The following is a 12,085-nucleotide window of genomic DNA, read 5'->3' on the forward strand; positions in this document are numbered from 1 at the left end:
AATATACAAACATTAAGCTTTTGCACGATAATTTTTGAGTATTCTCTCAGCAAAAAGTATTCTCTCTCAAGTGTTCCAACCTAGCATAAACCGTAATACCACATAGATCTAAAACTACTCTCATTCTAAGCATATTAGGTTGTTTTGCTCGTTAGAGAAAAACTTGTTGTATTTGAGCATCCTGTGAGTTCAGGTTGCTGGGGAAGTTGATCAGGGATCAATTTCATTTGAACCATCATAGTTGGTGGTTGAGTCCAACTCCATAGGTGAAAGTTGGGGAATCATCTTGTGCATAGGTGCATAAGTGATTGAGTGTAATTCTTTTGTTATTCTGAGTTGATTAATAAAAGAGTGAGTGAGTGGAGGACGTAGACTTATTTGAAGTCGAACCTCGTTAAATCCTTGTGTTATTTATTAATTGTTTTTATTTCCGCTGCTAGAGAACTCTTTCTTTACTGTTCTTACAATAATCGAAAAAGTTGCAACATTCGGACAAACACTCAATTCACCCCCCCCCCCCCCCCTCTTGAGTGTCTCTTGCACTTACAATAGTGGTGAGGACCCCTAGGAAATGGTGTGCTGGATGGGACAGCTCACCTAGGGATTGGAGATACCTTTTCAAGAATGATTTCTGTGGGACCCTTAAATCCCCCAATGCTTGCTAGCCATGCTGTAGCGGGTGGAACCCACAGAGCTTAGGTGGCGGTGCCACATGGCATAGGACTCTTGAGGGGATTTAATGGACCCAAACAGACTTCTACCTCTCTTCTTGATCTCCCTTAATGGGAGAACAACGTCTCTCCCCACCCCCTATCCATTCAATATCCTAGTTGCTTGGGAGCACAACCCCTCTCCCCACCCCCCCATCCATTCACTATCCTAAATGCTTGGGAGCTACCTCTCACCAACTTCCTTAAACTTGATTTTAATGGTTTGTTCAAATATTTGTCAACAACAGCGGGTATTATCATTGATAATCACCTTGAGGACCTCATGCAACCCAAAGCATTCAAGCTTAGTTCTACCTCAACTTTTGTGCCAAAGCAACAACTCTTCACCAAGGTCTAGTCCTCGCGAAACAGCTTAAAAATCTCATCACGGAAGATGACAATCTTCTAGTCTCAAATAAAATAAAAAGGTATTATGTGAAGCTAACCGAGTGGTTGCCTGGATAGCCAGCGTTTGTGAATACATCAACTTCCATCTCCTGAGTTCGATAGCTGGCAGCTGAACTATATTTTCCGTCAAGGTAACCGAGCGGCCGAATAGATATCAAACGTTGGTCCCTTCGTCACTTCATCTTATAATCTAACTCCTTGTAATAATTCCTCACTTTGTTCTGTCCTTGTAACAGATGTATTAAGAATTCTTCTTGAGCGAACGATTTCCTAATGCTATTTTTCTTATTATTAAAAAAATGTAAGAAAAAGGTAGTACCTAGAAAAGGATGGAGGGAGTAGTTGTCAAATTGTAAGTTTGATTAAGATTTCATGATTGATACTTGTTAATACTATTAGATTAAAATTGATTAGTGTGTGCTCTCCTTTTCTTTTTTTTCTTTTTTTTTTTTTTTTTTTTTTTGCTTTTATTTGTGGCACTATAAGACTCTACAAAGTACTCTTTCTATCTCTTTCTTTTTTGTCAAATGCTTCAGTTAATGTATCAAACTCTTTCTACCTTATGAAGGATATAGTCAATTATTTCTTACCGTTATTAAGGCCCTCTTGGGACCAATTGTATAACTTTATATCTCGCACATGGATGATTAAGGTTCAAATCGAGGTGGAAGCAATTTCATTGATGATGGAGGGAGGGGGAGGGGGCGATTGAGACTTGTTGAGCGTGTGAATATGTGTTTGTATAACCTTGTGTGAGTGCAGCCCAAAAATTATACTTACTAAGGCGTTTCCAAATGGTGTACAAAAAAAGTTATTGCTTGCGAAATATATTTGAATTTTTTGTACCAAAATGCGGCCATTATAAGTTATTAGCCAACTACTGCCTAATACGGGCTGTAGACATATACTTCCTCTACAGAGTAGACTACAATTATTTTTAAGTAACAAATGGGGCAGTGATAATTATCAGTTTGGAAGTCCAGGCATGATTATAACGCATATTTTAATTACCGACAACTTTGATTCTCTCAGTGCCAACAATATGTACATAGAGGAGGCTGAAAGAGGACAAAGAGAAAAATACAAGGGAAATTATTAAACATTATATAGGTAAAGAATTAAGACTATAGCAACTTGTAATAATCATTCTCATCTACCAGTTAATAAAAGTGAACATATTCATGCATAGTTTAGTAAAATGATCTAATCAGCAGTTTCTGCCAGATTGCTTGCATTGACTTCTAGCCTTTTATCTAGTAGTAACTGAGAGCAAGTATATTTTTACATGATTAAGTTTTAAGACAGTGATAAAGTAAAGCTTAGGATAAACAATTCTTATACCGAGATTAAGAAAGGAACAAGTTCAATTATTTAGAAAGAGAAAATCTCATATGAATATTATTATAATGTATTATTGTATTACAATATTACGCTTCTTTCTATATATTTTACAAGGGTTTATAATTTGATGCTTTTTCTTAACAAATACAAATAAGTTCTACACAATGTTTCAATGTTTGCCTGTTTGTTTTTTATTTATTACAATTACTGTTAAAGAAAAAGAAAAAGGATTTACTAATTATGTTTGTGGAGGAATAATTAAGTTTTGTAATACGTGGATATTAATTAGTTTAATAACTTTTTTATAATAATTTATTGGAAAAATTGGCAAGAATAAGTTAACCTTTGCGTTGACCACTTTTAACAAGTCAACCTTCATTTATTCTAGTAGCAAGTAAAGCTTGTACATGAATTAGCTTTTAACAAGTTTTTTTAAATGGTAACCTGCAATAGTAGGTTCCAACAGGTAATTAAAGATCCGTTAGGTTTATTGCAACTAATCTTTAAATTTTTTTCCACCTATTATAAAACCCAACACCAACTGCTTCTTCTTCCCTCTTTGATACTCTGCTTCTTCTTCCCTTCTTCCTCCTTTTCGTCTTTTTTTCCTCCCTCTTAAACATGTCATCGCAAAGACAAAGCTCGTGTGGGTTTGGAAATTCTTCAAATTCAGCTAGGGTTTTGTACGCAAAAGTGAAGTGCAAGTGTGGAAATGATGTCGTGGTTAGAACCGTGAAGAAGGGATCCAACCCCGGTGCTAAATTTTATGGATGCCCACTTTTGCCCGTAAGTTAATTAGATTCTTAAAAAAATTTTACTTTGCTAAACAAGGAAAGTTAATTTTTATCAATTTTGATTTGTAGAACACTAAGTTGAGACATGTTTAAGTTGGTGGATGATGTTGAAGAGTTGCAATTTCGGTTGCTCGAGAAGGATACTACAATAGCAGAATTGGAGATGTTGCAAAAGTTCAGTGAAGATAAGATAAAGGAATTGAAGAAGAAGAGTGGGAAACTAGAATAAGCAGAGGTGAAGCAATTAAAGAAAGAGGGTTTAGAGTTAAAAATGTGTGCTATGAAGTATAGTTTGACAGTATTGAACATTTTCCTATTTTTTGCAATTTTCATTTTTTTGGTCTTTTTGATTCTTAAGTAAAAGTAGTATTTAGTTGAATGTATTTAGGTTATTAAGTTATGTATTAATTGGCTAGGTTATCAAAATGTATGGTTTAAACTTTGATGAGTGAAATCTGACATCATTTTGATCAGTTTGAACTTTGAGCCATAATATGTTCCACATAAATTGTATATAGCTAATAGTAGCTTCATTTTCCAAAAGTGGCTTCAAATGTACACCTAAAATGATAAGTACATCAAATTTTCACCAAAATATACTAGCTTCATTGATAATCATCGAAATATTCGTACTTTCCAAAAGCTAAGCAAAAATGTTTTAACATTCGAATATCCATACTTTGTAGTACACCAACTAAAATACTAGATTATCTATTACAAATTTTGTTGTTTTGTAAAGATAAATTTACTAGTACACCAACTAAAATAATTGTAGTAATGCAGCATCCTCCTACTATGCCGGGTTAAAAACAGTTGAAGCTTGGCTTGATTGAGTGTCTATGTAAACCCAACACCAACTGGTACCTACACAAACACTAACACAAATCAGTTTTCAGTTGAATAAGTTATGCAAGTGTAAAAACACAACAAAAACCAACTGTAAATTACATTTGTACCTTATTTCCTCTTCTACCCCTGCCTCTTGTATTCCCTCTGCCACCAGGTTCTCCAGGTCTCTCTCTGCCAGTGGCTTCTCCAGTCCTCCCTCTGCCACCAGATTGTCCAGTCCTCCCTCTGCCTCTTGCATTGGAGCCTCCTCTTGCACCTACTCCACCCAAAATCATTCTATATACCTCCCCTTCCAAGTTGGGTTGGCTGAGCAGTAGTAGAGTGATGATTGGCAGAAGGTTGTGGTTGTGGAGGTGGTTCAGTAGTTGCTTCTTGTTTCTTTGGCCCCCCTCTTGGCTTTTTGGTTGGAGGCTGTTGTTGCACAGCAGAATCATTCCTAGGACAGCCCCTCTTGTTATGACCCTTCTCATTACAGTTGGTGCAAGTCATTTGCATACCATGCCTTGTTAGAACACCAGGCATCTTTGGATCTTCATATGGATCTCTTATCCTGGTTTTTCTTGGCCTCCCTGGACCAACTTTTATTTTTGGAGGATCTAGATCACACTCCACTCTTGGCCAGAACCTTTCACCCTCACAAGGTGGTATAGAGCCCCCATAAGCTGTCAAATATGCTTCTCTCCTATAAGCTTCATCTACGTAATCCTCTGCATCCTTATTCAAAAAGAATATATATACATGCAACTGCATGACAACAAGGCACTCCAAGCAGATGCCATTTTCTACATGTACAAGTCCTAGAATCTAAGTTTACAATGAGCTGATCAAGATAATATTTGACATTAAAAATATGCTCTGTGGAGGGCATCACATCACAATTAGCAGCCTTATCCTTCTCTTTATCAAGCATAGCTTAGATCCTAGGACATATCTTGACACTTAACTTCTCCATTGACTGCCTCTTATTACATAATCTTTGCATAAGTGCCACCCTAATATCTTGCATCATTTAAATCAAATGCTTGGTTCTAGAATTGATTATAAAACCATTAAAGGTCTCAGCCATGTTATTAGTGATGGTACCAGATTTAATCCTAGGATTCATGAATGCTCTACAAAAAATAGGTGGCTTGTAAGCCCTAAAAGCAGCAGTAACATATGCATTTTCTTTTTCCAATTCACTCAAAGCATCTTTAAAATCAGTCATGTTGTATGCCTTAGAAATCTTCCAGAATATTAGTTTCATCTCATCTCCTTTATATGTTTTGTGCCAATTAGCATAGACATGTCTAGCACAATGTCTATGCTCTGCCTTAGGTAGTACCCTAGCAACAACACTCAAAATGCCCTTCAGAATAGTAGTAAATCCAACTAGAACTTTAGGTTTAGTGGATATGCAAACTAAGTTAACTGATTTACAATTGTTTATTCTTCTTCATATTTCTGTGACACCTATGCTCATTCACCACTTTTTTCAGAATGAAACTGGCTTTGTTTGGGTGCCAAGAGGAATACAGATAAGAGGGACGCCCTAACACACACTTCACTCCACACTCTTGCATTCTGTTTTTGCTACTTAAAACCACACTCACATTCCTACCTTGGAAAATGGCATACCTAGCCACTACCTGTTTAAAGCACTCCTTGTTTGCAAATCTCTGTCCTGCTTTCCACACAAAGGTGGAGAAGTCAGTACTTTTTCCTACCAACAAAGCTCTCCTCTTTCTTCTTTCCTGTTCACCCTCATCACCACTCACTGGTGGTGTATCAATGTCTTCCCCACTCTAATAATAATCAGATTCATTATCATTTTCTTGGGGGACATATTCTGTAGGTGGTTGTTGTTGTTGTTGTGCATTCAATTTCCCTTCAGCAGCCTCCCTCTATAATTGCTTAGCAATTACAAGTAACCTAGAAGAGCAACTTCTAACTCTCTCCCTAGCAACAACATATTCCTCAACACTATTATCTGATTCATCTTCAGCTTCAAGTTGCTCATCCCCACTCTCATTAAGCAAAACACCCTCCTCATCACTTATGAAGTCCAAATCATCTAACCCACTACCTTCAGCCTCTCCCCCAATGTTTTCAGGCTCATAAATTGGATCATCTTCATCATCACTAGACTCACCAATTAATTCTCTCAGTGTTAGTGGACTGTCTGGCCTATCATCTTCTAATGGATCTAGTGTTTTTGAATAGATGGCAGGAGATGGTTGTGTAGCTGCTTCAGTAGATTTGGGAGGAGAAACAGGTTTAGAAGCAGCTTTTTCTGTGGATAATGGATGAACTGGTGAAGTGTTTGAAGTTGGAGGTTGCTGTTGTTTTGTGAGAGAAAGTGGTTTTGAAGTAGGATGCATTCTGCTAAAAAGGTTGCATAGTCCAACAATATAACATCATCTATTCCCTTTAACCTAAATCTAGTTCTGGGGGGGAATATTTGTAACAGGTGGTGGGCCCCTTTTTGGTGTAAGCTTTTGGGGATTGGTTGGTTTTTGATTTTTTAATTGTGTTTCAGGTTGTTGAGAAGGAGTTATTGTCTTACTAGGAGATTTAGAGGGAGATTTATGTGGGAAAGTGGGGTAAGCCTGCTGATGCAACACATACAAGCCCACACTTTTCTCTTTCTTTGCTATATCACAAAGTGCAAGAACACCCTTGTCATCTTTTACCTTTATTAACTCATCTAACAACCCCATCCCAGGAAGTAAATAGAAAACTGCCTCAACTGTGCTATAATCCCCACACTTCTTAGCCAAATCCATAATTTTCCAAAAATATAACTCATCAGGACCAACACCAATTCTCTTCCCTTATCCCCCTGTATATATTAACTCCCTTGTACTAGCTTCTTTAAACCTCACACCATGCCAATACCTTAAGGTAACAGTATCCCAAACACTACTAGCCATTACCACCTAAAAAATCCAATATATTTCTCAATATAAGTTCCAACCCAGTTTAAATTCATTTAACAAACATACAAAACACATAACAAAAAAAGAGGATGGAAACCCTAAACTAAGTAACTAATTCATCATCAACAACCATAATTCAACCCAAAATTGCAACCCTAATTGTTTACAGTCAACATCAAACCATTTCAAAGCAACTAATTAACTATTACGAATAAATCAATCAAACACCACACACATGCATTCAGCCAAGAGTTTCGAATAATAAAATGGAAAAGTTCGAGAAAATTCTGGAGTGAAAAACGAAATAAAAGAAAATACGAACTAACCTTTGCTGCAAAGATTCGAACTTTGACTTGCTTGAGCTTCAATGCCTGACTTGGAGATGAAGAACAGGAAAGAGAGTGTGGGTGTTATACGAACAGTTAGGGGAAACGAAATGTGGAGGGAATTTTTTTTTGCCAGAGTCAATAAGTCAAAGGGAATGGTAAGTTTAAATTGAAAGTTTACAGGTTGTTCAGGTCATAAGTAAAAAAACTTGTTAAAACCTAATTCATGTACAAGCTTTACTTGCTACTGTAATAAATGAAGGTTGACTTGTTAAAAGCGGTTAACGCAAAGGTTGACTTATTGTTGACAATTTTTCCTAATATATCTCTATTATATAAGGGAAGGGGGGAGCAATGGTGTCCTCTTTTGAAACGCCTATTTTACCCCCCTTCCCTTTCTAAATTACAAAAGGAATATCAAAATCAAAATCGGCATTCAAAGAAAACTATCGAAAATTAATTTACAACACTCATTCACAAATCACTTAAAAGAAGAAACTTTACAAATCACTCATACAATTGAGAAAATCACGTTATAAAAATCATTCAAATCACTCAAGTAACCAGGAAACTTTATTAAAACTTAAAATTAACATATAAACTAAAACTAATAACCTAGAATGTCAATACATACACAAACATTTACAAATATTTACTTACAAATCACTTTTCTCAAGAACCATTCACAATTAATGGTGGGTCGTGATAAAAAATAGAGGTGTATTTGTAGTGAAATCAGAATTTAGAAGTTAGACAGAAAAAAAATTTATTTACTTTTTTATAGTGTTTCCTATATATAATGAAACTCTTACATAATATTTGGACCTATCTTTTTTTATTATATAATAGCGATTAATTATCAAGGTAAAAAGGTTTATGATTCAAGAATTAAAGTACAACATATCTCTATTATATAAGGGAAGGGGAGCTATGGTGTCCCCGAATGAAGAGACTATCCCCTTCCCATTCTCAATTACAAATTCACTTACAAATCAAAGGGGACTTCAAACAAAAATACCAAAAATATAATTATAACAATCACTCTCATAAGTCAGCTAAAATCATAAAATTGCATAATTTACATTATGCAAATCACTCAAATGAAGAATTTTACAAAAATTTGAAAATTCACTTACAAACTACAACGACCTGTGAAAAAATGGACTTGAAATCAAAGTGTCCACTTCCTTTACAATTTATGAAGTACTGTACTTAATTCAAAAATCAACTAAAAAATTATAATATTAGAAATCATAAATAAATTCAATAAAATTTCTATTTTGTTCATAGAATTTAACTTTGAAAAGTAAAAAAAAAAAAAAAACACAAAAAAGAATGGTGAGAGACTTAAGTGACAGAAACTAAACCAATCAAATTTTACAACTAAAAACAATTATACTTTGTATGTCTAATGTTCAAATTTTGACTCTTATGTCGAAGAAAATTGAGTTTCTGTTTTGAAAAAAATTCAAGCACGCATCGCGTGCAAAAAATTCTAGTTTAGTTTCTAAACACACAGGTGATGTGTTAAAGAGAGACACATTCATTAGGAAACCTATTGCATATGTGCAACACCTTTAAAATCACTTTCATAAAAGGGAAGCGGGAGGTACTACCACCGCTATGAAACAAAAATTGGTAGATTAGATGCTCATTGAATCTAAATAGACTTTATAAAGTTAATTGTACATTGAATAAAAGAAAGGGTACTAAATAGTCAAAATTAATTTATCTAGTTCTATTATAAATACGCAGTGGAAAACTTTAAAAGGTTAACTTAAATGTTAATACAAAGTCAAAGCATCATGCCCCCACAACAAGAATCTAAAATCCAAAGAGTTAAAATCCCTAACCAAATAATAAGAAGTTTTGCTGAAAGTATCCTGCTACGAATCAACCTCATGGATGAATGATGATTACCTGAAGGAATTGTTTAGTCACCATTCAACATAAGGTTGGAATGGATCGTTGTAGGGTTAAAGTACATTGACCAATGACAACAACAACATACACGTCAACAAAAGCACATTATGTATATAAGGGAAAATAGGAATTGTAAACGTAGACGTGACACTATATAAATGTGCAAGAAAGAAAATACTCAACTTTAACTCTATTCAAATTACTTTACAATAAGATTGATATTGAATTAGCATCCTCGTCTGATAGAATCATACGAGCTACAACCTATTACGTGAAGGTGGTTCGAACCTCCCTTGGAACGTCCTCTCAATTAATTGTGCTACGTCAGTATTATCATACCACGATATTGTATCACCAAGAAATTTTGCACCCACTTTTTCACGTTATCTTCCCTTAATTATTAGTTTATGTTAAAACTAGAATATTTTATTCTTTAAAATTTTCTATCACAGAAATATATATGTTTCGTCCACTTTATAATATATCATCTCTATATAATTTATTTTATTAGAATTATATATTTTCTAGCACTTATATTTCATGTTCAGTATGCGTATTTTAATTTAACGTTCAAATAACGCGTTTTGCACTGCTTTTGCAACACTACATGGCCTGGTTTTTTACATCTTTGCTGGCTTTTCACAGGGTTTTGTAACCTAAAATTAGCGCCTCATGATTCCCTTTGATTTACCCTTTAATGCCTTAATCAAAATCCCCAATTTTTTGCTATTGTAACCACTGTCTGTATGGTTTTTCTTAACCTGCTTTGGATATCATTTGGTGGCCACAAGAATGCTAGGAGAAGACGCTGAAGGTTTTCAATGTACTCAAGAGGCAAGGTGAACTGAGTAATTAGATGTACTTGCAAATTCAATTTTTTTCGATTTTAGGGGGAACTAGTTGAGGTGGTTCATAACAACGAAAATAATAGAACTTGAAAGCATTAAAGAACACACAAAATTTAACGAGGTTAAGCCAAACAAGGGCCTATGTCCTCCTCCATTGGTCTTCTTATTAATCAACTCTAGAAAACAAAAATATGTACTCTCGAATTCTCCTGTTTCCCTTACACCAACGAAACAACACATCTCACACTAACTCTAGTTTGCTACTTCGCACTTGAAGTCACAAGCACTCGTGAATGAACTTACAAACGTTACCCAATTTCTAACCCCGTTGTTAGATATTAAATACAATTTTTCTCTTAAAACACGCATTTTCACAAAGCAAACAAAGAGTATCGTAAAGCTCTATGAGATGTGTGCTTTATTTTAGGATATTTTCCAGTTGTTATCGTTGCAAAAGCTCTCAATATACTCAACTAGCCTTGTGCAAGAGTCGTTGTCAAATTTAATTAATTGCATAAATTTAAGGTTTGATGCATAATTTAGAATTTCTTTTTTACATAATATAAGGTTTTATGTCCTTCTTATGCAATTTATTATGATAACATATCTAATACTCTTACTTACGTCTAATACTTTATCATAGTTTTTTACAGTCCGTTTTTTGTGCAACAAGCCACACGAATTCCAAAGCGTGCGACACACATTATTGAGATGAGTTCTAGTGTACAGTTTCAATTCAACATCTTCCTTCACGAAATTCCTCTTCTCCTCTCTCTCAAACACCCCAATTTCCACTTCTTTTCTCTCTCCTTGGCTTCCATGGCTAACCTTCCACTTCTTTTCTTCATCATTGATTTCTCTCTCACTCGCTGGAGATTCGGTACTCTTCGGCTTCTTCTCCTTTACCGGCGCAACCTTAGCTTCTTCGCCGGAGATTTCGCGACCTTTACAACAACTTTCACAACGATCTTCAGCTTCTTCACAGTAAGGGTAAAATTTTAGAGGAAATAAGAGCATAGAGAAAATAGGAATAAAATGGGGGAAATAAGAGGAGAGAGAAGATGAAGAAATGGGAGGAGAGAGAAAATGAGGCCAAAATGGGGAAAATGAGAGGAGAGAGAAGATGAGGACAAATGAGGGAGAGAAAGGAAAAACTCTGCCATTTTCTCTCTCATTGTGTGGTTTATGTAAAAGTAACCCTAATTTCAGTAAAAGTAACTCCTTAACATTACAAAAGTAATCCCTGGTTTCACTAAAAGTAACTCCTTAGCATTCGAAAAAAGTAACTCTTAATTTCACTAAAAGTAACCCCTTAGCATTAGAAAAGTAATCCCTAATTTCAGTAAAATTAACCCCTTAACATTTGAAAAAGTAACCCCTAGTTTCGTTAAGACCTTAGCATTAGAAAAAAAATCTAAATTCAACAAAAGTAACCCTTATTGTGAAAAGTAACCCCTCTGAAAACGATTTAACAAAAGTAACATTATCTATTAGAAAAGTAATCCCTGTTGCAAAAACTAACCCCTCTGAAAACAGATTCACACTTGTGATTCATTATTATAAGGCCTAGCATGGACCTTTTTATTAGCTGGCCACACCATTTGTTCAAGGTGTGGCCTGTCTTATACAAAAGGTTTTGAATTTTTTATACATTTTATAAGGATAGAACTTGTTCAGTTAATTTGATACATTTTATGAGTAGAACTTGTTTAGTATCTCATTTCTTAGCTTTAAAACAACCTCTCACTCCTTTGAATCTCTACTTTTTCTAAACCCTTTTCCCTTTTCTCTCTTCCTTCCTCCACCACAACAACCACCTTCCACCATTGTCCAGCTTGTCGGCACTTTACTAACACCGCCCTATCCAACGCCACCATTGTACGCTCGCAACGCCACCACTCTGTCCAATGCCACAGCCACCGTTGACCACCATTTGTGGCATCGACGCTCCTCCTCACTCTTATCTGA

The sequence above is a fragment of the Beta vulgaris genome, chromosome 5 (assembly GCF_026745355.1).
Source record: "Beta vulgaris subsp. vulgaris cultivar EL10 chromosome 5, EL10.2, whole genome shotgun sequence".
NCBI lineage: Eukaryota > Viridiplantae > Streptophyta > Magnoliopsida > Caryophyllales > Amaranthaceae > Beta > Beta vulgaris.